The 22109-nt window shown below is 40.9% G+C and overlaps 2 long non-coding RNA genes across 3 annotated transcripts in view; one reads left to right on the forward strand and one right to left on the reverse strand.

Moving 5' to 3' along the window:
• Positions 1-11797, forward strand: part of LOC140684655 (uncharacterized) — a 29784-nt gene extending 17987 nt beyond the window's left edge. The window contains exon 4 of the long non-coding RNA XR_012057242.1: positions 11626-11797. This is a non-coding gene — a long non-coding RNA (uncharacterized lncRNA). The remainder of the gene's footprint in view (positions 1-11625) is intronic.
• LOC140684654 (uncharacterized) lies at positions 4254-19648 on the reverse strand. Of its 2 annotated transcripts, XR_012057241.1 has the most exons (4): positions 18732-19648; positions 14263-14549; positions 11993-12062; positions 4254-4327 (listed from the first exon to the last, which is right to left on the reverse strand). It is a non-coding gene; the product is annotated as an uncharacterized lncRNA (long non-coding RNA). The 2 variants fall into 2 exon arrangements; XR_012057240.1 differs by lacking the exon at positions 4254-4327 and having other exon boundaries at positions 11806-12062; positions 18732-19595.
• Between the last annotated feature and the right edge of the window lie 2461 nt (positions 19649-22109).

Below are 22109 nucleotides of genomic sequence, written 5' to 3' on the forward strand. Positions count from 1 at the left end.
GAGAAGAAGGCCGGGACACGCCCAAATTCCTCCATTTTGGACCCCCTGAACTACATTCTAAAAATCCCAAATTTCTACTTTTCCACCCTGTGTTAGTTCAAATGTCACACTACTCAAACCATTGTGACTTGTAATTCCTCTGACAGAATTGGCAGTGTTCCATGGGAGTGCAGTGACAGAGCTGTGCCACAGCTTCTCACACTGACAAATCAGTGACTGCAAAGGAAAGCAGTGCTTGTGTCATGGTTTTAAAAAAGTGTGTTTTCACATCATGCACGGTTGTAGACTTGTAGATGGCATTGCTGCAGGCTGAAATTTATTTATAAGTAATTACAAGTTATAAAGACTTGTGGAAAATGTTAAGAAAACTCCAAGAGTATCTTTATTTTCGTACCTATTAAGTGTGATAATTGCACACTCACCAGAGAATTCCCTTCTAAAACCAGAGTTGATGGCCCACTGAAAAATGCACAGGTTCTTGCACATCTGACATGTGCAACACCAAATTTAGGATTAAGAACTCTGGTGTGAAAATACTGGGCTCATTGGGAAAAAGGGTTTCCTTCCACCACAGTCAAGAATGCCATTGTTTGTCCCTTGATAATGCAGAGTAAACCACAGGAGCACTCACACCTCTCAGGAGCCAAAGGTAAAACTCCAGTGATCAGCTGTTAGAATATAATTTCAAAACTGGCTGAAACATTCACATAGCTCCAGTTGAAACTGGGAAATTACAAGAGGAAATAATGGTGGATACTCCAATTTAAGAGGGTTTAGGTGGGATATTGGGAAGGAATTTTTGTCTATGAGAGTGGGCAGGCCCTGGCACAGGGTGCCCAGAGAATCTGTGGCTGCCCCTGGATCCCTGGCAGTGTCCAAGGCCAGACTGGGTGGGGCTTGGAGCAGATCTGGGCTGGTGGAAAGTGTCCCTGCCCATGGCAGGGGTGGCACTGGATGGGCTTTAAGGTTCTTTCCAATCCAAACAATTCTGAGATTTTATAAAACAGAACGTTTTAGACTTTTCCCAAGCTTCCTAATGAGTTTTGCCCACACATGTATTTCTGTCTCACTGGCAGTATCAGAGGATCAGAGTCCACAAGCTTTACTTAACTACCAAAATTGAGGAATCACATTGATATGACTAAATTTAAACACTGACCTGCATTTCTGAGGAAAATAAATATTTATCTTGTGGAAAAAGAGGTTAAATTTTAAACTTTTTTAAAATTACATTTTTTTTCATTTATTTTCCTGACCTATTTCACTATTTTCAGATGCATTAAATGTTTTTGCTGATTCCTGCAATATTTACATACCTGGCCCTTACCAATGTATAAACCAAATCTTTTGACTCTTCTGTCCATATAAGATGATACCTTTTTTATCTGGAATTCCCATTTTCCCAGCTACTGCACCTGGGATTTTTTTCCAATCATGCAGAGATTTCAAACTCTGATATTACAGAGTAATTTTGGTTTTTGTGTTTGTATCTTTTAAAAATATATATTGCAGGCATCTAAATATATAAATTAGGGAAGTGCTCTTGACATTCAATCTTAAAACTGTAACTAGGAAAATTATTAAATGAGACTGCTGTAATTTAGTTAATAATCCCACTACATTTCTTTAACATAGACTTTATAGCTGTTTTCCAGTTATATTTTAGTCTCTCTCTCCCCTTGATTAAACATTATGCAGCAATATACAGCAGTGCAAAACTCAGAGTTGTAATGATAATTATAGTTCATTAAATATTGATCAAATTAAATCTAAAATTGCTTGGATGTCATTCATTTGCTAAGTACAAAATAAAATCCTATAACATGCAAATAATTTAGTGGTTGTGTACATAAACTAATAAAATGAAAATATGCATGGTAATATTCTTGGTAAGGAAAGAAGTTTTTCTTAAATTAAAACTGTAATTTGACCAAGATGATTATCCCTGCTCCTGCCCTTGAAAATCTGCCATTTGACTGCTGTCACCAGCAGCACAATTCAGAATGCAAAATTACATTCTTATTTCTTTTTAAATCACACAGAAGTTTCATCAGCACTTTGGAGCTGATAAGTGCATACCAAGTACCTGATTTTTGTAGGCAAGGGAACTAAAATATTGTATGTTCCTTGTTACAAGGAACATACAATATTTTAATATAAAAAACCTCTCACTTTCAGGTGGCAACTCTCACGTTTTTAAGCAGTCATAGAACCACAGAATTGTTTGGGTGGAAGGGAGCTTGAAGTTCATCCCATCCCACCCCCTGCCATGGGCAGGGACACTTCCCACTGTCCCAGGGTGCTCCAAGCCCTGTCCAACCTGGCCTTGGACACTGCCAGGGATCCAGGGGCACTCACAGCTTCTCTGGGCACCCTGTGCCAGGGCCTCCCCACTGTCATAGACAAAAATTCCTCCCCAATATCCCATCTAACCTTGCCGCTGGGTGTGGGAAGCTATAAAAGCAGGGAATAACGCACAGGGAATAACGCACTCTGGCTCCATGTTGCAGAAGGCTGAATAAATTGCTTTTATTAACCTAAATTATATTACATTAATATTATACTATACCAGAACTATAGCGTACTAAAAGGCTATTCAAGGAAAAACCCGTAACTGTCTCCAGACAGTCACAACACAGCTTTTTCCAATTGGCCAATCAATCCAACCAACCATCACTGGTGTCCAATTAATACATTTACTCTTCAGTAAACTATCTCCATAACACTTTCCACATGTGCCAAACAACAGGAGCAGCAAATAGAGATAAGAATAGTTTTATCCTTTCTCTGAACTTTCTCACTGCACCTCACAACTTCCCAGGAAAAATCCTGGGAGAAAGAATCATGTCTGTCTCTGTTCAGAGAATGTGAATACCACAGGAAGCCATTCCCTGTGTCCTGTCACTCCAGCCCTTCTCCCAAGTCCCAGGTCCAGGAGGTTGGTGCTGCTTTCTGCTCAGGATTTTTACCCTTATTTGTAAAGGTGCTTATTCAGTGATGGGCAGCATGTTTGCCTTGATGTGTGGGACAGGATCCCTTGAGCATTTGATGTTGCTTTAGCTGCCTCCCTGCACTCCTGGGATGGTCAGACCCTGAATACTCTGAGCCCAGACACTTCATCTTTACATTTCCTTCCCAGGCAGGTCAAATCCATGTTCCCTGGGCCTCCAGCAAGGGCATCTGCTCTGCCTGACATCAGCCCAGGTCAGTCTTCCCCCAGTCTTCACAGCATTCCTTCAGACAGTGAGACTGCTCTCCAGTCCTGCATGGAAAGGACAAGGTGTCTAAGAACATTTGGAAAGGAGCCTGATGTATGGAAGCTCTTAAATGTCCCTGAAATTTCTGCTGGCCTTTTTCCTTCAGTCAGGCTCAGTTATTTTTGACTTGGTTCAATAGATTCTTGAATTCACTCATAACCTTTGGAAAATGCATCACAAACAACCCAAAATACAGGCTGTTTTGGAGTTTGCTTTTTCTCCCTGAGTAAGGACAAGTGTGAGGTTAAATGGAAAAGCAGCTGTTGGATTTCAAAGGGAGTCAGATGTTCAGGGATGCTCTGCCAGCACCTGGTGTAGGGAGAGCTGGTACCTCAGTAAAAATGCTGTAGAGATTTCATTTCCATGGCAAATATTCCACAAGTGGGACATGCCCAGGAATAATTGCCAGCTTTGTCAGGCAGAGGGAATCGGGAGGAATGGCAGTAGTGCGGGAAGGAGGAGAAACCCTGGCAGCAGAGGGAGTGGCAGGGCTGAGCAGCACCAATAGGGAGCACCAGTAGTAGGGAAGGGGAGTAATCCACACACTGGTGTGGAAAGTGAAATGGTTTTCTAAAGGACAGAAGCTGGAGTGGGAATGACAAGCACACACAATTACAGGTGGCTGCTGAGAGCAAAATGCACCATTATTTGGCCAAAGAGTAACTCTGTCTGGTGAAATCTCTTCTGGCAGCATACAGCTCTTGAAACTCAGCAATTTCCCACATTTTCCCTGTGTTTCATGAAGAGACATGTAAAGAATCATCAATTCTTCTCAGCAGCTCTGTGTGTGCAGCAGAGCACAAGCTGAGTGTGAGATCCACAAACCTTCCACAGCCGCAATCGATTCTAACTCCGTGTTAATAGTCAGTACAGCACGAGGAATAAAGGACAGCAAGAATGGAATGTTTACATGAGGAATTACTTTAACAAACTAAATCAATTGGTCATAGCACAAAATTTCACAGGGGTATGACTCTGTCAAACTTGACATACATACCTTGAACAAGCCAGAGGAGGAGTGAGAGGGTAACAGCAACAAAGAGGCACCAGAGCAGATATCTGTGCAATGACTGGAGCAGGAATGGTTTAGTTTTTAGACAAAAATTTATATGAACAAGCAACAACCTGATCTGTTTTTCAGAACAATAGTCTGTAGCAGCAGAAAGGGGAGGATTTACTCTCCCTGAGCAATGTAATTTCTGAGAGTTAACGCACCTCAGCACTTCTGGGCTGCTGCTAATTCAACAGTGATGCTCAAAAGTTTGCTCCAGTGAGATCAATAAATGCCCTGAAGGGGATGGATGTCAGTCCTTGTGCACCAGGGTTCACTCACTTGGAGGTAAAGCAGGATAATTACTGATTGTCCCAGCTACGTGATCCCTAAAGTGGATGAGAAAGAGTGAGAGACTACCAGGAAATCCGAGTTACACTAGCTCAAATCTGGTACTTGTTTCAAAGAAAAAGACTTTACAAGCCCAGATGAAATGCTTCTGATTCATCTGGAAATTCTGGAATTCATACCAGAAGTGTTGCCTGAACCGAGCCCTTCTCTCCAATGCCAAGCTCAGGCTGTGCCCTAAGTTAAAGATGTTTTGGTTCACACCCTAGAAGTGAGAATTTCAGCTCAAAACAGGCTCTCTCCCTCACTTTTTGGGAGGACTTGGTGCCTCCCCCATCCTTGGGATGGCTCTAGGGGAATAAAAGGAAGTTTGGGGGGCCATCCCTCCTGGCTGGCAGTGTGGCAGACAGGCACTTTTATGGAGTGTTAAATTTTCACAACCCTGTTGTATTTCTTTTCTCCCTCTGTGAAATAATGACAATCATAAAACCTTGGATTGAAAGATTATCTAGAATTATTACAGAAAAATATAATTTAAGGGAAAAATGGAGTACTAGCAAGGTATACCAACTTTGTAATGCAAATAAGACAACATTTTCACTGAGACTGCCAATCAATTTCTTAGTATTAATTATTTTCCCACATTCTTATTAATTTTACATTTCATATCTTGGATATAACTACTTAGGAATACTTGGATTTATGTCATGAGGTCCTAAAAGCTGTAGCTGGAGTCACTATAACAAAATATAACTTGATGAACAAATAAATTTAATTTTATTGTTAACATATAAATAGCAGATTACCATTGCAAATAAACAGTGGATTGTTAATAAATTCAAGACTGCAGCTTGTCTTTGTTCTTAACACATTTTAGTTGCTGGGCAGTTATTCTTGAGTTTAATTACACACAATGGGAAATAGGATGTCTGACAGAAATGAAACTTCATTAAATAAGATTATTTTAGTAGGCTGAGTTACAGGGTTTAATTCTTATTTACAGCAGGTCTGTTCATATCACACTGGCAATAGATGTAATAAGCACTATATCAGACCCTCAAACAATGGTGTAAATTAGACACAAAGTACAGGCCTGTTTGATGTGGGGGTAAATCATCATTCAAGATTAGATTAGAAACTGAAAATCTCATTTGTGCTAAAAGGTCTTTAGATAATAGAGGCCCAGGCAACGGCTTGAAATCAGTGAAATGATCATATTCTATATTGGGAAAATGGACAAAAGACAAAAAAATTCAGCTGGCAGGGTGTACTTAAGGAAATAGCTCATCTTTACCAGCCTTGTTTAAGGAAATGAACCAGTGAATTCAGTGATAGAAATTCTGGTGCCATCAGTAGAAAAGCAAACATTTTCCATCAAAAACTGAGGCCAGTTTTAGCTACCAAAGCTCTCCTTTAAAGCAGCTCACACCTCTCTCCTGTGCTGGTGGCCCAAGGGCACCCCCTGCCCACATGTCCCCAGGGAGAACCAAATTCTTTCCCTGAATCTGGGACTGGAATAGAGATTTTGGGGGGTAGGGTTAAAGTCATAGACTGAGAGAGGAAGTCTGGCCCAAGTTTTAGCCCACCAAGTGGAAAGGTTTAGGAACAGCTTAGAGCAAGGCTGGATTCAATTTCCTCAGGCGCTTTGAAGGTTTGGAGCTGAGTGAGGATGCACCAGAAATGCATCAATGCACATAATTTAGAGGATTGATCAGTGTGACACACAGATGGAGGAGACCTCATTGCATGCCAATAGAGAAAGAAAGCCTGCTAATAAATCTGCACACAAGGAATGATATTCCTTTTAATTTCCACGTTACTTTGAAGCTATAAAAGAAAATTCTCTATCCGAACTCTATAATACTCTTTCAGACATGAAAACCTATTCAAAGGCTATAGCTTATCTTTTACAGAGTTTATTAACTGTGCAGCCATTCATTTTTTAGGATTTTTTTAGGTGATTTTATGAAAAAAATAATAACAAGTTAGGTCACCAAGTCCTGTTTACTCCTACATGTCTTCAAAACTTTGAAATATTTTCTAGTGTTTTATCTGTATGTGCTCAACCTACTGCGGTATTTATTTTAGGATTTTAAATGCTGCTAATGGCATAATAAATGCTCCAATTTATTGCCAGACAAGAGGGAAAAAAAAGAGGCCTCAATGAAGTAACCTTTTTCTAAAGGTCACCTTTATTATGGCAGAGATTATCTCTCCAGGTTATCAATGTTCAACATCACTGTTTTGATTAAACATCATTCTAACCAGCCACAATGATAAAACAACCTTTCCCCAGCTGTCTTTCTGTGGGTAATAGACAGAAATTCTTAAATATAATTAATGGCTGGGTATAACCATCCATTTTATTGGGGTTTTCCAAAGCCACGGTGCTGTGACACGGAGGTTGATACATGGCTGCCAGTGAGGATAACTAATCATTTATGTCCTGGGAAAGTGGTGTTTTCTGTTTTTCATTCACTGCAGCTTGAGAGTCTAATGGCAGACAGGTAATCTAACACCCATTAAAAGTGTAAATTATGTAGTAATTTACAGATGGGAAACAGTAGACAAATATGTTAAGCACTTTGCTGAGACCATCATTTGAAAACCACAGCATTATCAAACCTTTACACAGCTAATGCCTTCAAACCCAGCATTGGAACTTTGTTAATGCTGTCAGAGCCAGTTTATTCCTCACTGCTTTATCTGTCAGGGGCAAATGTTTACATGATCACTCCTTCTGAGACATCCCTTTATGTTGTCCTTGTAGCAGAGAACAGAAATAGCCAAGATTTTAGCACTTCTCAAAAGAAGAAGAAAGAAACAATGAACAGATTTTTCAGTTTTCTCCCCATTAGTGAGTTAGTTTTGAATTCTGACGGAGTGATTTAAATAACATTTCAATCATTATTCACTCAAAATTATGGCTAAGATAGTTGAGAATCACAGGAGAAGGAATGAGGCTGTAGCTGAAGCAGCTCCACAATTCACTCAAAGACATGTGCATCAAGGGGAACATTTGGAGACTGTTAGTGCTTCCATTTTTATAGATGCCATTGTCTGAAATTTATACCTAGATGGATTTAGCAGAGCTTCTAATCCTTATGTAAACTGGATAAATACAAGAATGTTTAAAATCCAGTTTTTCAAATGATGCTGAATTTTCAGCGACCTTGAACAACCTAGAGGGGTGGTCATTCCTTCCAGTGTATCACTGCAAGTTGGAATAAAAAATTGAAATTGAAAAAATAGTTATCTGATTCATCTGGTAGAGGGCATTGGGAGACAGGAAAAGATAATTCTGTGCCAAAGCTGTGACTCAAGTCAGTTGGGCATCTCTAGCCTGGCCAGATTTGTCCGTGCAAAGATCCCCTGGTTGGTTAAAGCACCAGCTCTGCTCCTTTATCTGCTCTAGTAGGTTATAATTCTCTCATTTAACTAACATCCAGCTTTTTCCATCTGGCTTGGATTAGTGCCTGAGAGTGGCTAAATCAAATTCTCACTCTGATATTTCCATCACAAACCTCACAAACGCACTGGTGGTGACTCTGTTACCCTGTTGTCTGCAAGACTGTTACAGCATTACAACAGTCACCACCAATATGCATAAAAACCTGACATTATGGGTTCCAAATCTGCACCTGGCCTGGGTCCATGTGTGGAATCAGTGTTTTGGGTGCTGCTTCTGCATCAGGCACTTATCCAAGAACCTCAGAATTCCAGTGCTGTCACAGTGACTGCAATTTTGTCATTGATGTGTTGAGATTTTCTGGGTTTCGGGGTGAGGATTTTCTTACTTTTCACTAAAAGGGAGTAGGAGTAAGCAAATGCAGTTTCAGGACTGAATTTGGACCAAGATGCAAATTCCCCTGGGGGTACTCACATGAAAGGCTTTGTTTCCCATCCAAGTGTCTTCTTTAGATCAAGGTTCAAATTTTAGTGGAAAATGGTGCCAATTTGCTTCAGCTCTTTGCTGTTAAGTGCACTAAAGGAATGTGTGCATCCATAAATAAACAACAGTCACTGCAAGATGTGAGCCTGAGCTGCTGGAAGTGTCACCCAGGAGGAACCTTGAGTTTAGCACAGGATTGGGGATGCCTTTCATAAAAGTGTCTCCTGATGGACATGACTTTATCTACACACTCTTGAGCAGATCAGACATCCTCAGTACATTTTAGATAACATATCAGTCACTGTTTTTGACATACTAGGTCATGACATGAGCTTCCTTCTCAAAATGCTTTCCAAAGGTCTCGTTTTATTACAAACCTGATGTTCTTCCCCATTTCTTGCCATTTGAAAGCAACTAATATAGAAACAGTTGCAAAAAAGTGACTAAACCTGTGAAGATCATCCTTGCTGGTTGTCTAATAAACAGGATCCCTGGCAGATGTACCTCCAAAGCAACTCTCCCTCATTAACCTGCACAGAACAGAAGCTATTGCATTAGTGGGCAATTAAACCCCTCAGATATCTTCCATACCACATTCCAAGCACGTGCCAATATTTAAGCATCTGCCAGACAGCAGGTGGTTTGTAAATCATTATCTTTTCAAATTATGTTGCTAATGGCATGTGTGAAATGACTGAAAAATGACATGTTTCCTCCTCTCTGTCATTAAAATCAAATAAATTGCTGCAGTGCATTATCTAAAGCTTGTGAAGTATAAAGCACTGGCAAACCTGAGGTTCCCATTTTCCATCCTATTGTCCATTAATGATGGGCAATACCCTGGGATATTTGACTTCCACGACTCCCCTCTACCAGGAAAAACTAAAGACAACCAAAGGCATCATCATCAAGTTCCCAAATGGAACAGAGCTGGTTAATTAGGAACAATCAGCCAATTCTTCAAACAGTATTGACAGCTAGCACAGTCTAGCTATAAAAATAGTGAAGAATTCCTGAAAGAATACAGGGAAACTTGGGAAAACAAACTCCATTGTGGGGAAACAAGGGAGAGAATTTGGAAGTAAATTTGAGCCCAGGGATAAAGGAGGGGTGGGAGGAAGGGGTGTTAAGTTTACACCTACTCAGATTTGATATAAATTCACCGAGTCAGATCTGTCTTGCCCATGACAGGAATTGCTGAGTGATCTCTCCCTGTGCCTACCCCAGCCCACAAGCCTTCGATTACATTTTCTTCCCCCTGTCCAGCTGAAGAAGGAAGTGATGGAAGGGCTTTGGTGAGGCACTGGGCATCCAGCTGGGCTCAATCACACCAAGACAGACAAATCCCTGAGGGTTTTTGATAATCCTTCAGTGCAGTGTTCCCAGTGAGTACTGAATGAGGAATTCAGTTTCTTTTCTGGAAGCTTAGGGTATGCAAATATAGAATCACAGAATGATCTGGGTTGGAAAGGACCTTATAAACCATCTTATTCTGACACCCCACCATGGGCAGGGACACCTTCACAGGCCCTTCAGTTGTTCTGAATCCTGTGCAACAGCTGAATCTTCTGAGGACAAAACACTTTTCCAAATCTTTGGCTTGGCTGCTGAGCATGGCAGTGCTTGTTCTAAGCTTGTGCTTGTCCAAACACAGCCTGCTGGGAGATCTGGACACTTGAATGGACACAGCCAGGACTGTCCTGTTCCTCTTTACCCAGAAGAAAACCATTTATCACAGAGTCACAGAACAGCCTGGGGTGGGAGGTATTGCTTTCTGGAGGTCGGGATTGAAGGCACTTGAGATGGTATTTCATGTTCAGACTCAGGTGTTTATTATTTATTATCTATGTTACAGTCTCACTGTTGTGAGTTCAGCAACTTTTTCATTAGCAAGGCACAAAATGGCCCCAGATGTGCAGTTTCAAGGTCTTTTAAGGCTGAACTATCCAATTAAGAAAGGACACCTAGATTATTTTCCCTTTTAACCCAATAACTGATCCTTTGAAATCTGCAATATGGACTTTTCTGTCCAATCTCAAAACATCACCCAAACCTATGAAGAAGAAGGAAGAAGGTAAACAAGAACAACCTGTCTCCACCCTAAAACCTTCATCTTGCTTCATATTTATTTCTATATTCTAAAATCCCAAATTCTAAGCTTTTCCCCCTGTGATATTAAACAGTTCTAACCAACTACACACCTGTAATCCCAGTGCTATTAATCAATTTTAAAAGCCTGTTCCACGACCCCAGGTCAAATGCAGTGTTCTCTTGTGGGGCTGTGCCTTTAAGCATGGAAAATTTTAAATTCTCAGCATCCAGAATTCCAACAGAAGGGAGCTCAAAAATCATCTAAGTCCAACCATTGATAGATGAGTTGATTAAACCAGCTGTTAACTCAGAGAGAAAGGTCAGCCTGTGCCTTACCCTGTGAGCATGGTGCTTGGAAATGTGGTTTATGCTCTAAATAAACAGACAGACAAAGGGAGAAACCTACAGCCCTACAGAACCTCCTCATTGGGGCACAACTTTAAAACAAGGGATGTTTAAATATGTATCCTTTCAGGATCTCTCCCTGTTACAAATGATTGGCAGAAAGGATGCAGGCTTCATAAAATCAGGCAGCCAGAGTTAAGAATTTGGAAAGCTGACATGATTTTGGGCTGAAAAAGTTTTCTGAAATAAATTAAGCAAGACAGTTAATCTTTTTTCTTTTTTCCATGCTAATTTTATATCATTTCTATTAATGAACCGTTGCTTCCAAAATCCCTACTGTTTCCAGATCCTGAGCATTCTAGGTGATTGGAGACTTCCAGATATTTTACATCAAGATAACTGCCAGTTAAAATGATGGATGAGCAATGGAAAAGGGTTCATAAGTATTGGAGGAGAGCTGTGATGTGCTTTAGCTCGGTAGCCTTCTGGCACAGCCAATAAAGACAAAACAATAGTGGAGATTTACTATAGGAAGGAGCTGTAAACAAGGCAGCAGTCACTGAAAAACACTGCTGCAGTGCAGACACAAAGTGCCACACAACCCTGGGACATTTCTGTTTTACCACCTAAAACAAACATATAAAAGTCACAGCCCATTCAAACCAGATTTTCCTTTTTTTTTTTTTTTTTTTTCATTTTAGAGAGGATTGGTGCATTGGAAAAGCCTTGCAGCTCCTAAGGACTCCACACAGATTTCACGGTGGAAGTAAAATACCATGGCACCACCTTTGTATTTTGTCTGTGTCCATCCTTTATTGCCTTCCCCATATTACCTGGTAACACCAAAAAATCTGGTCCATTTACTATAATCAAAAGTTCTCCACAAATCTCCCTGATTCACATTTAGTCTGAATGAAGCACCTCATCCAAACCTCCAGTGATTCCACTCAACAGAGCCCATCCCACTGAAAGGCCAAGAGCAGCAAACCCACAAAATCGGTACCATAAATCACACAGAATGGGTTTGCTCCAAAATATTTACAGTTTTAGTAATTAAGGAAGCATTACCAATCTTGCTGAAGTCTTCAATGAGCAGTTCTCAGGACTCCTGCATCCCTGTGTATATTGAATTTTTTACCTACACGACACAGAACAGCTCAATATCACAAGTGAACCATTTAAGAGGTTTCTGCAACGCTTGGATTGAAATGTTCTGACTATAAACTCAAGTTAATTGTTACTAAAATCTTCTGAACTGTTTTCTTCATGATTTTATAGTAAGGGAGGTTGGATGGCCAGCTCACGCTTTGCTGCATAACCAAAAAAAGAATCTGAAAATCACAGATTTGGGTTATTCCTGAGTAGCTGTTCCAACAAGGTTTCAGATGGATGTGGTGATGGACAGTGTAGGGGATGGTGAGCAGTATATGCACATCTGGCTCCAAGCATGGAGAAAATCCATGTTAAACACATGCATATGATCCAGCAATATCAACAGGTACCACAATCCTTTCTAATAAACTCAATCCCCACTAAAAAAATCTAAAAAAATCCCACAAACCCTTAAAAATAAACTCAAACTCAAAAAAAAAAAAAAAAAAAAGAATTGGATGTGGAAGACTGTGGAATGTGAGTGGAAGATTCAGGGGAAAACTGAAAATAAAAATCCTGTTGCAGGTCAGCAATATATTGAATATTTGCATGTTAGTTACAGCCTACTCAGACAGTCTCCTCTGCATTTCTGCTGTGTGAAAAATTAAATTTAATTTCATATTTAGGGTTGTAATTTATTCTTGATTGCATTAAGGAGCTGTCCTTCACAGCTAATGACAGATGCAAATACACTGTTTGGAATATACATCTCAAATAAAATATTTCAAATTATTAAGTAGTTTTGAGTGCAGGAAGACCCTCTAAAAAAAATTTTGTTTGCAGAAAAGAGTCACTTCAGAAGACCAAAAGCTAAAGGCCACATTTTTAGTGGCATTTACCCAAGTAAAGATATGGAGAGATTTGAGGGCAGGAACCTGGTAAGATTTTCTAAATTTGCATTTTTGTTCATGGAAGCACTTGTGGAATATTCTCCCCTGTCATGTCTGGAAATGCAATTCCAAATCCTCATTTGTTCAGGCTTTCTGAACCAGACACCTGCTGTGAGGAAGGCTCATAAAGCAGTTTAAAAGGTATTTACAGAGAATAAAATGCATAAATGCTGTTACAAGCACACTGGGATTGTAATTTAATCTGAAATCCCTTTTGGCATGAAAATTTTACAAATACTCTCAAATTCCTGCATGTGTAAGACGGAAGGTGATTATTAAGATTTTCCTATTCAGCACTACAGCAGATGAGAGTTCCTGGTTGTTGTGTTGAGCACAGTAATTAATTTGGTCCAATTAATGACCATGTTATAATTGTTTCAGCCTATGTCCTTTCCTCCATTCCATCTGAAATTCTCAAACCTGAAAGAGGAATAATTCACCAATGACTGGAACCATTCCAAAGTCACATAGATTTCTGAAGATGTGGCAGAAAAGGTGCAAGAAGGAGGGAGTTGTGTGCAGGGCATTAAATCCCATTGCACAGGAGCACCAAAATTCACCCCAGGCACAGTTTTATTAAGATGTACATGACCCAGATGAAACTGAAAGACTAAAACCATATTTTTTTTGTGGATTAGGGCAGAGTTTTATCCTTCTACCAGAGAAGGTAACAAGTTTCAGCAATAAAACATGATTTAGAAGAGACCAAATTCTTCATTATCAGTAAAGAAAAAGAGACCTTGTTTATGAATTGAAGGGCACTTTAGTTTGGTTTTATTTTTTCAATTTACATAGAATTGTTTAAATTGGAAAAGGTCTTTAAGAACACCAAGTCCAAGTAGCACTGCCAAGGCCACTACTAACCCATGTCCCCACGTGCCACATCCACATGGTTTTTAAATCCCTGGATGGGGCTTCCACCACTGCCCTGGGCAGCTGTACCAGGGATGGACAACTCCTTCCATGAAGAAATTTTCCTCAATATTCAACCTGAGCCTCCCCTGGCCCAGCCTGAGGCCGTTCCCTCTCCTCCTGTCCCTGTTCCTGGGAGCAGAGCCCGACCCCCCGGCTGTCCCCTCCTGTCAGGAGCTGTGCAGAGCCACAAGGTCCCCCTGAGCCTCCTTTTCTCCAGGCTCAGCCCCTTCCCAGCTCTTTCAGCAGCTCCTCATCAGATTTGTGCCTTCAGCCTCCAGCTTGTGCCTCATCTCCTAAAACTGTCTTTAGAGCTGGTTTTGCCGGTTAATAAATGCTAAAAGCACCTACATAAAATTTTGCTCACGCAATGAATTCACCCACCCTGAAGACATCAAATCTCAGTTCTTTTTCTTCTATGAAAAGCCAATGAAGAATTCCACCTTCTTCCCTCTGAGGATGGGCTGCAGACAGATTCTCCTTCAATCTTCAGGCTTCTGAAATGGAAGTTTCACTACGTAAGAACTGCTTGACCACTTTATTCAGCGGAAAAAATTCATTGGATTGGTTAAATGATCAGCTTTTCCCCAGCCTGTTTCAGGACAGTTACAACATCTTCATGTGGTATCCTCATGGAGCTCAGTGGGATTTAAGGTGATGGCAGTTACCATCTGAGAAAGAAAACAAATCATAGGACAATGTATCAAGTCTTGGATGAAGATTAAATCTTAACACCAATCTTAGAGAAATTCAAACTTTGTAATAAAAAAATTAAATATTGGATTGAAATAAATTATTAAGATTTATATTCAATAACTGAACTTGAAAGCAAGTCTGCAACCTTACTTTGAAACTGGACTTCATTTTGTACATGGAAGTGGTGAAGAATAACTTTTATCTGCCAGATCTTGATCATCTTTAGTGTTGTACATTAACTGCAGATGGGTTAATGGAGTAATTATTTTATTTATAATTAAAATCACTATTAGGGATTGATAGTGAAAGACTACATAAATAACTTCACCATGCAAAGAGAAAATAACTGAGGAGAAGTTCAATAATTGTGATGCAGTTCATAAACAGAATTAGGGGTTGTTTTTGCAGATTTGCCTACTTTGTCTGAAATAACACTGTCTGAAGAGAGAATGAGAGACATTTTATGCTTTCACTTTTTAATAGAAAGAAAGCTTGCCTCAAAATCACCAGTGGCTGGGAGAAAAGGTTATACAAGTGAATGGGAGCCTAATTATATACCACAGGTAGTAAATGTAATGTTATGTTTCAATGATTTTATGGATAAGGAGCTCATTTGTGTGCTATATCCAATAGGACTTTTATGACTAACACTAATAAATAAAAGAAAATATGTTCTGATTTTTAACAAAATGCGGGTTCTTATCCCAGCAGTTTATCTCAGTCTTATATCCAGGGACAAGGCTATGGCCCAGCTTAAAAAGCAAGTTAAGTTCTATTACTTCTGCTCACCTCTGCATAAATACAGACTATATTCTTTAATTGCTTACCACCACTATCATCCCTTCCCATAAAGTTAATTGGCAATAAACTTTCCATGATGATTGTAAGATTATTAAAAAAAAAAAAAAAAAAAGAGGAGTAAAGAAAGGAAAAAAACTCCCAGCCGTTTTTGCAGGAGTCACCTTTCCCTTGCAGACAGCGCACCGTGATTACCATACGACAGATCCCAGTGTGACTCCTTCTTTTCTAATTTCCTTCCCAGGAAGAAGGTTTCTGCCCTTTCCTTTACCTCCAAGTCAGCCTCTTATGCTGCATAAATCTATACAGCACCATTAGCTTTGACAGAGCTAAGCCAGTTCACCACAATTGATGATACAACCCCTTGTCTGCACACCCAATTAAATATTAATTAAAGATGAGCAAACAAACAAAATTTCTTGCCAGCAGAGGATTAGGAAACCTCTCCAGCATTGTATTATTGCCCCTGTCAGTCAGGACATTAAGGATGAAGGTCTGGAGCTTACAAGCAGTGAACTGTGGTGGAGGAAGGGAGTGATCCAAAATATCTGCGCAACACAGTGCCCAAAGCTCCCTGCCTTGGTTTGGAAAGACAGGTGCCTGCTAAGGTGTTGATTTCTCTCTGGGTTCAGAGATCAGGGTGACCCCAAGAGATTGTGAGTCTTTGCTCCCCTAGCCTGATGCAGCCAAAGGAAGAGCCTGGAATGCTTCCAATTGCACTTTCAAGTTATCTATAACATTCATTCTCTGACCTGCCAAGCTCTGGCTAGCAAGGAAGCCATGGCAGTCTGCCCTTGAGCCTTGGGTGACTCCCACCTTATATACTCAAAACTACATGTATATATTTACAATTTCTTCACCAATTCCTATCATGTATGTTAGACAGTGAATATCTACCTTGAACCAATAGAAAAGTGCCACCATCACATCAAGACATAGACAACAAGAGGAAGGAGAAGAAGGCTAGGACACGCCCAAATTCCTCCATCTTGTACCCCCTTGAACCCCATTCTAAAAATCCCAAAATTCTACTTTTCTACCCTGTGTTAGTTCAAACATCACACTACTCAAACCCTTGTGACTTGTAATTCCTCATACAAAATTGACAACTTTTTCCACAGGCTAAAATTGAAGCCACAGCTGTTTTTGACTTCATGCTGGGGTCTCTGAACCCCCTGCCAGGGTCTTGAGACAGCCAGAGCAGCCAGAGGGATGTGCTGGACTCCAACACTAAGGAAGGCAGAAGCCTCCCCTGAAACAGAAGAAAAAAAAAAAAGAAGTAGCCCCCCCCCCCCCCCGAATTGTTATAAATTTGAAATTAAGTGGGGCTCTCAGGCAAAAATATGGGAGCAGGAATAACAGTTCTTTATTAATGAAGAAAATAAAAAGATAAAATAAACAATGCAGTGAACCAAAACAAGACTGAGAGAGTCAGAATACAACCTGACACCCTGTTGGTCAGGGTGTTGGCTGCAGTCCAATTGGGAATTATGACACTCCAGTCCTCCTGGAGTGTCAGGTGTGGTTCTGTTGGAACAGTGATCCCAAAGAAAAGGGTGCAGTTTTCCTCTAAGATACAGTAGAAGAGGCAGCTGTTCCTCTGGGAAATCTAGTGCAGAAAAAGCTGTGGCTGGTGTCCCAGAAACTCAAATTATATCCAGGTAGGAATGCTTGGCTCCTCCCTCTGGGCGGGGCATCTCACAGTGGGACGCTGCAACTTTTATCAGTCAGGCAGTGACATCCAATAGCCTATTAACAGCAGAGGGCTTCACAGGGTGGAGGATTGGTTTGTGGAAGAGATAAGGAAAACTGCCCAATTAACAGAAGATAACTGCCACACCTTTAACAGGTGGTAATTGAATACGTCTTGCCTTGCAATCTAGGACACTCCCCAAATATCCTGTTCCTCAGAGGGGTAAATCCTACGAGGGTGGATCAATGTGCTGCCTTACACTGAACCCTAATTTCTGCCCTGGTTCATACCAGTCCGTGAGGATGTGGACGTAGCACGTTTTGTAGTGGTGATGTGCTCCCAAGCATCCAGTCCATCTCTGGAGAGACAGCCAGGACCGGGGGAATTGTACACTGCCTGGAGTTATTTCCAGATTTAGAAACTGAAGGTGTAATTCTTTGGGGTTAAAACGGGAGGAGAAAGGTTCTATAAACCAGAGTGGACCAGGACTGAGAGAGGATAAAGTTACTCCATAATTCAGCTCATCAAATTTTGGGACCAAATAGCTTTCAAATCGACCATTTAAAAGCAGAATCTCCTTAAAAGGAGTAAATCAAAGGATTATAAAAATCCTTTTTCCTAACTGCTTTTCTAATTCCACTGAGTGACATCCACAGAGAGGATGTCAGCCCATAACTGCTGTAGGAGCTAATGAGCTTAATGTCCCAGCTAAAATCATCGGAGATATTTGCAACTCACCACCAAAGTGGGCAATTTACAGCACAAAGTCTGGAACAGTTCTTGTCACACACTTGGGTGCAAACACCATTAAATGCAGAGGTAAGGGGTGGCTCCATTCTTTTGCTAATAGAGGGAACTGCCTTCTCTACAAATCCAAGGTTAAAATTGGTGTTTACCTGTTAAAATATCCATTTGCAAACTTCTGTGGGACAGACTCAGGGGTTATTTACTTACCTAGCTACAAAGATAGCAAAAGGTGATGAAAGCTTGCAACAATTTTGAATTTCAACCATTAATGTTAAAACAAGTGAAATGTGATAAATTATATCAAACAGATGTCTCACATGTGACATGAAACAGCTTTCTGCCAGGTTGCCATATCCTAAGCAGACACCTGAGCAATTCACCCCTTCAGAGCCCTTTTCCATGGGAGTTTTTAAATCCCCTCCTCAAGCCCAGCAAGAATCTCAAGCCTGTGTTTTTAAAAGCTGGTGCCTCTGCGTTATTTTCCACAATTCATTATGTATTCTGTACCAGTAGCACCTAAAGCTCTAAAGCTCATCATTGTCAGTAAAAGTCTCATGCATGTAAACAAGGGCTGAACTTGCCTGTTATTTAAGAACAGAGCTCAAATCTCTGTTTTGATCCAAGCCCGTGCTGCTCTTACAATTTCTGAAGGTTAAGACACGCCTAGGTTGTTTTTCTTTCTTTCTTTTTTTTTTTTTTTTTTTTTTTTTAAAAAGATGACACGCACAAAATCAGATTCTGATTGCAGTCTGGTCTACAAACCAGCACTTTAATTCAGCTGTTATTTTGTAAATGTCCTACTCATGCCACAATACACAACAATCTCTTTGCATAATAAATAGCAGGGTATTTAAAAAGGAAAATACTAAAGTGCAAAAGCAAATTATCAAAAAAAATCCAAATAAACAAAACCACAAACCCATATAGAACCACGACTGCTGCTGCTGCTCCTACTCCTTTCTCTCAAGCTGAAGTCCATCTGAAGCTCACACAGACCATGAAAACTTGAAGTTTCAAGGCTTGGAGGGTAAATTTGAGGTGAATGATCTGGAAGAGGACTCTGCTCCTCTTCCTTCTCCCGTCAGCATCTCAGTGTCAGAAAACACAGGATGGAGCAAACCCAAAGGAAACAAACTGTACAAAATATGGTCTCTAGCCTTTCCATGAGGCCACATCCACACCTGAGTGAAGAATTACCATCCCCGTTTTAAAGAGTGGAAAGTGAAAACTATTTGTCATTCCTGAGGGTGTTTCACAAGTGAGTATGGAAGAAGCTAATGCCAAATTACTGACAAAAAAAATCACATTGCAGGAGGAAAACTGCACATTTCTGGCTCAAGAAGTGGCTCTAACATGTACTCCATCTAGGAACACTGCATTGCACTTGCACTTGGAGCTTGGATTTTCCTCTCTGAGGCCTGGAATGTAGAAAGACACACATAGTTTTACTATGAGTTCCAAATTCAATAACTAAAGTTGAGCTCATATAAAAATCTTGAATTTCAGCTGTACTCCAATTTTTAATCCTGCCTTTAAACAGTATTCCAGCAGCACAAGTGAAAATATTCAAACAAACATTTGACAAATGTCATTCACAGGTGTAGCATGAAATTATTGTTTAAATTTCAAGATATGTGAGGGGAACAGCCCTGCAGATGCCCGGGGGTAGGCCCTGGAGCTGAGATTCCCCTGCAGCCCATGGGGAAGTAGCTGTGCCCCTGTGATACACAATTACAATTTAAATCATAGATTGAATCCAAGATAAAACATATTATTGTATTAATCAATATTTGACATTTCCCCAGCATTTCTCAGCATCTTAAACAGCTGGGATCAACTTGTAAGTACTTAGTTCTTGCAGCACTGATGAAATGACTTTCCAGTTAATGTATTCACAAGGTGGTGGCTGCAGGGTTTTAAAAAAATAATAAAGAAAAAAAGAAAAAAGGTCACCTACATCTTTTTAACATTAATCCATGACTGGGTTTATAAGAAATTACTCGGTCATCCAGGTTAAGAGTAGATGTGTTCAAATGAACTGAAAGCAAACTTCCCTGTGTAGAATTAATTATAGCTGGCATGTGAACAGCTAATAAAAATGGTATTTTTTTATGTCTTTGTTATAAAATGTCTTCATGCCATAATTAGGAGTCTACTCTGCGATTGCAGGAGCAGAGCTATTGCTTTGCTCCAGCAGAGCTACTGACATTGCTTTACCAGGTCTTTTCTTGGCAAATGAGCCAGGAGGAAAAGTTGAGTTCCACTAAAATACCTGGTGAGGAAAAAGAAAATTTTGTTGTTGTTATTGTTTTCTGAGTGATTACTCAGAGCCAAGAAGGCTGAGAAACACTGAACCACAAAGTTTAAGCACAGATATGAAGTGCAGCCCTGGAGCAGTTTCCCACAGTGGCAGCTCATCCCAAAGTTAAGGGAAATTTAAGAACTTCTTTGACTATGGACATGAGTTAAGCACATCCTTCTCTATCAGACATATGCTTCAGTGACTGACTAGATCCTTCCCAAAGAAGGTGTGTTGATTTGGCATCGCCTGGTTTTTGGTAGCAGGGGAGTGCCGCAGAAGTAGCTTCTACGAGAAGCTGCTAGAAGCTTCCATTATGTCCAACAGAGAGCCAGTCCCTGATGGCTCTGGAGATGGACATGCTGCTGATGCAAACAGAGGTTGGTAACCTCCCTGTGATGATGTATTTAAGAAGAAAATCAAAACATCACACAGGCAGTTTTTTCCAGGGGTGGTGGTGGTGAGGTGCTGTGGGGGGCCATTTCAGCATGACCCACACGAGCCCTGCCCGCCTGGCCGCCCCGCCAGCCGTGCTGCGGCAGAAGGGCAGGCAGGGGTGGCAGCTGCTCCTGCCGGCGCCCCGCATCAACAGAGGCCTCAAACAGCACCAGTGCCACGGCGGCCGCTGCCCACACGGCCGGGCTGCTCGGCCGGCAGGGGAAGCGTGAGGAGCAACTTCCCCAACATGGAACCTGGAGGAGATCGACTTCTCGGCACTGCGGGATCTCACAAGAATCTTTGAATCAGTGGAACTTGTTGGCAACGGAACCTACAAGCAGCAGTTTTTGTTCTACTCAGAGAAGAGGAGGAAGTGAGGATGTGTGAGGGAAAACAACATGGTGACACTAAGGTAGGTGGAAAAGAAAGAGGAGAGAAGGTGCTCCAAGTGTCAGAGCTGAGATCCCTCTGCAGGCCATGGGGAGGACTATGGTAAAGCAGTTGTACCCCTGCAGCCCGTGGGGATCCACGGGGGATGCTGAGATCCACTCACAGCCCATCCACTCACACTGGAGCAGGTGGATGCCAGAGAAAGCTGTGTTCCAGTGGGAGACACGAATGGAGAGAGAAGGACTCTCCTCCCAGAGACAGAGCGTCCTTGCTTCCAAACTAGAGCAGCCTATCCTTAGAGGACTGCATCCCATGGGTGAGTGACTTGTGTTGCAGCAGTTTTGGCAGGACTGCTGCTTGTGAGATTGGAGGCATACTGGAGAAGTTCCTGGAGAACTGTCTCCTGTGGGAGGTACCCCACAACATAGCAGAGGAAAGACTCCTCTCCTGAGCAAACAGAAAAAGATCTCGAGTGATAAACTCACCAAAACCCCCACACCCTGTCTTCCTGCACTGTTGGTGGAAAGGAGGGGGGGACTGGGGGGATAAAGGTGCTTTAAAGTCTTGTTTTGCTTCTCATCATCCTCCTCTGACAGTGTTAATAATAAATTTACCTTAAACATTTAAATTTGAACCTGTTTTGCCCTTAAAGTGTTTTCTCTGAATCCTCATCTCAACTTATGGGCTCTTCATTAATTGTTTGTTTCCTTCTCCTGTGCCCAACTGTAAGTAAATGGCTTTTGTGGGTGCTCTCAGATCAGTTTATCATCCCCTCATTCAGAAGACATTAAAAATCTGACAATTTAAATTGCAACCTAATAAAAAAAATAGATATTTCAAGACTGTGCTTGTTTGTGCAAACCGACTTTTATTGTAAAATATCATTCTAGAAAGTTTCTTTACAGATGTCAATGGCTATTTTAATAAAGAATGTAATTTAATGAAGCATTTGCTTTCTTTTTCCATGCAAGAGAAATTGAAATGTTAATTCAAATTGGATTGGACAGATGCAAAACCTGACTAATTGAATGTAAACAAAAGAGGAGGAGGAGGAGGATGCCAAGTTGGCATCTTCTGCAGAAACAAGGGAATTGTGGTTATCATTCCTATTCTTTAATATTTTCCTAAAGGACCTGGAAGACTGAGAAATAATCATATTAAAATAACTGT

This window comes from Taeniopygia guttata, chromosome 8 (genome assembly GCF_048771995.1).
Source record: "Taeniopygia guttata chromosome 8, bTaeGut7.mat, whole genome shotgun sequence".
In the NCBI taxonomy this organism is placed as follows: domain Eukaryota; kingdom Metazoa; phylum Chordata; class Aves; order Passeriformes; family Estrildidae; genus Taeniopygia; species Taeniopygia guttata.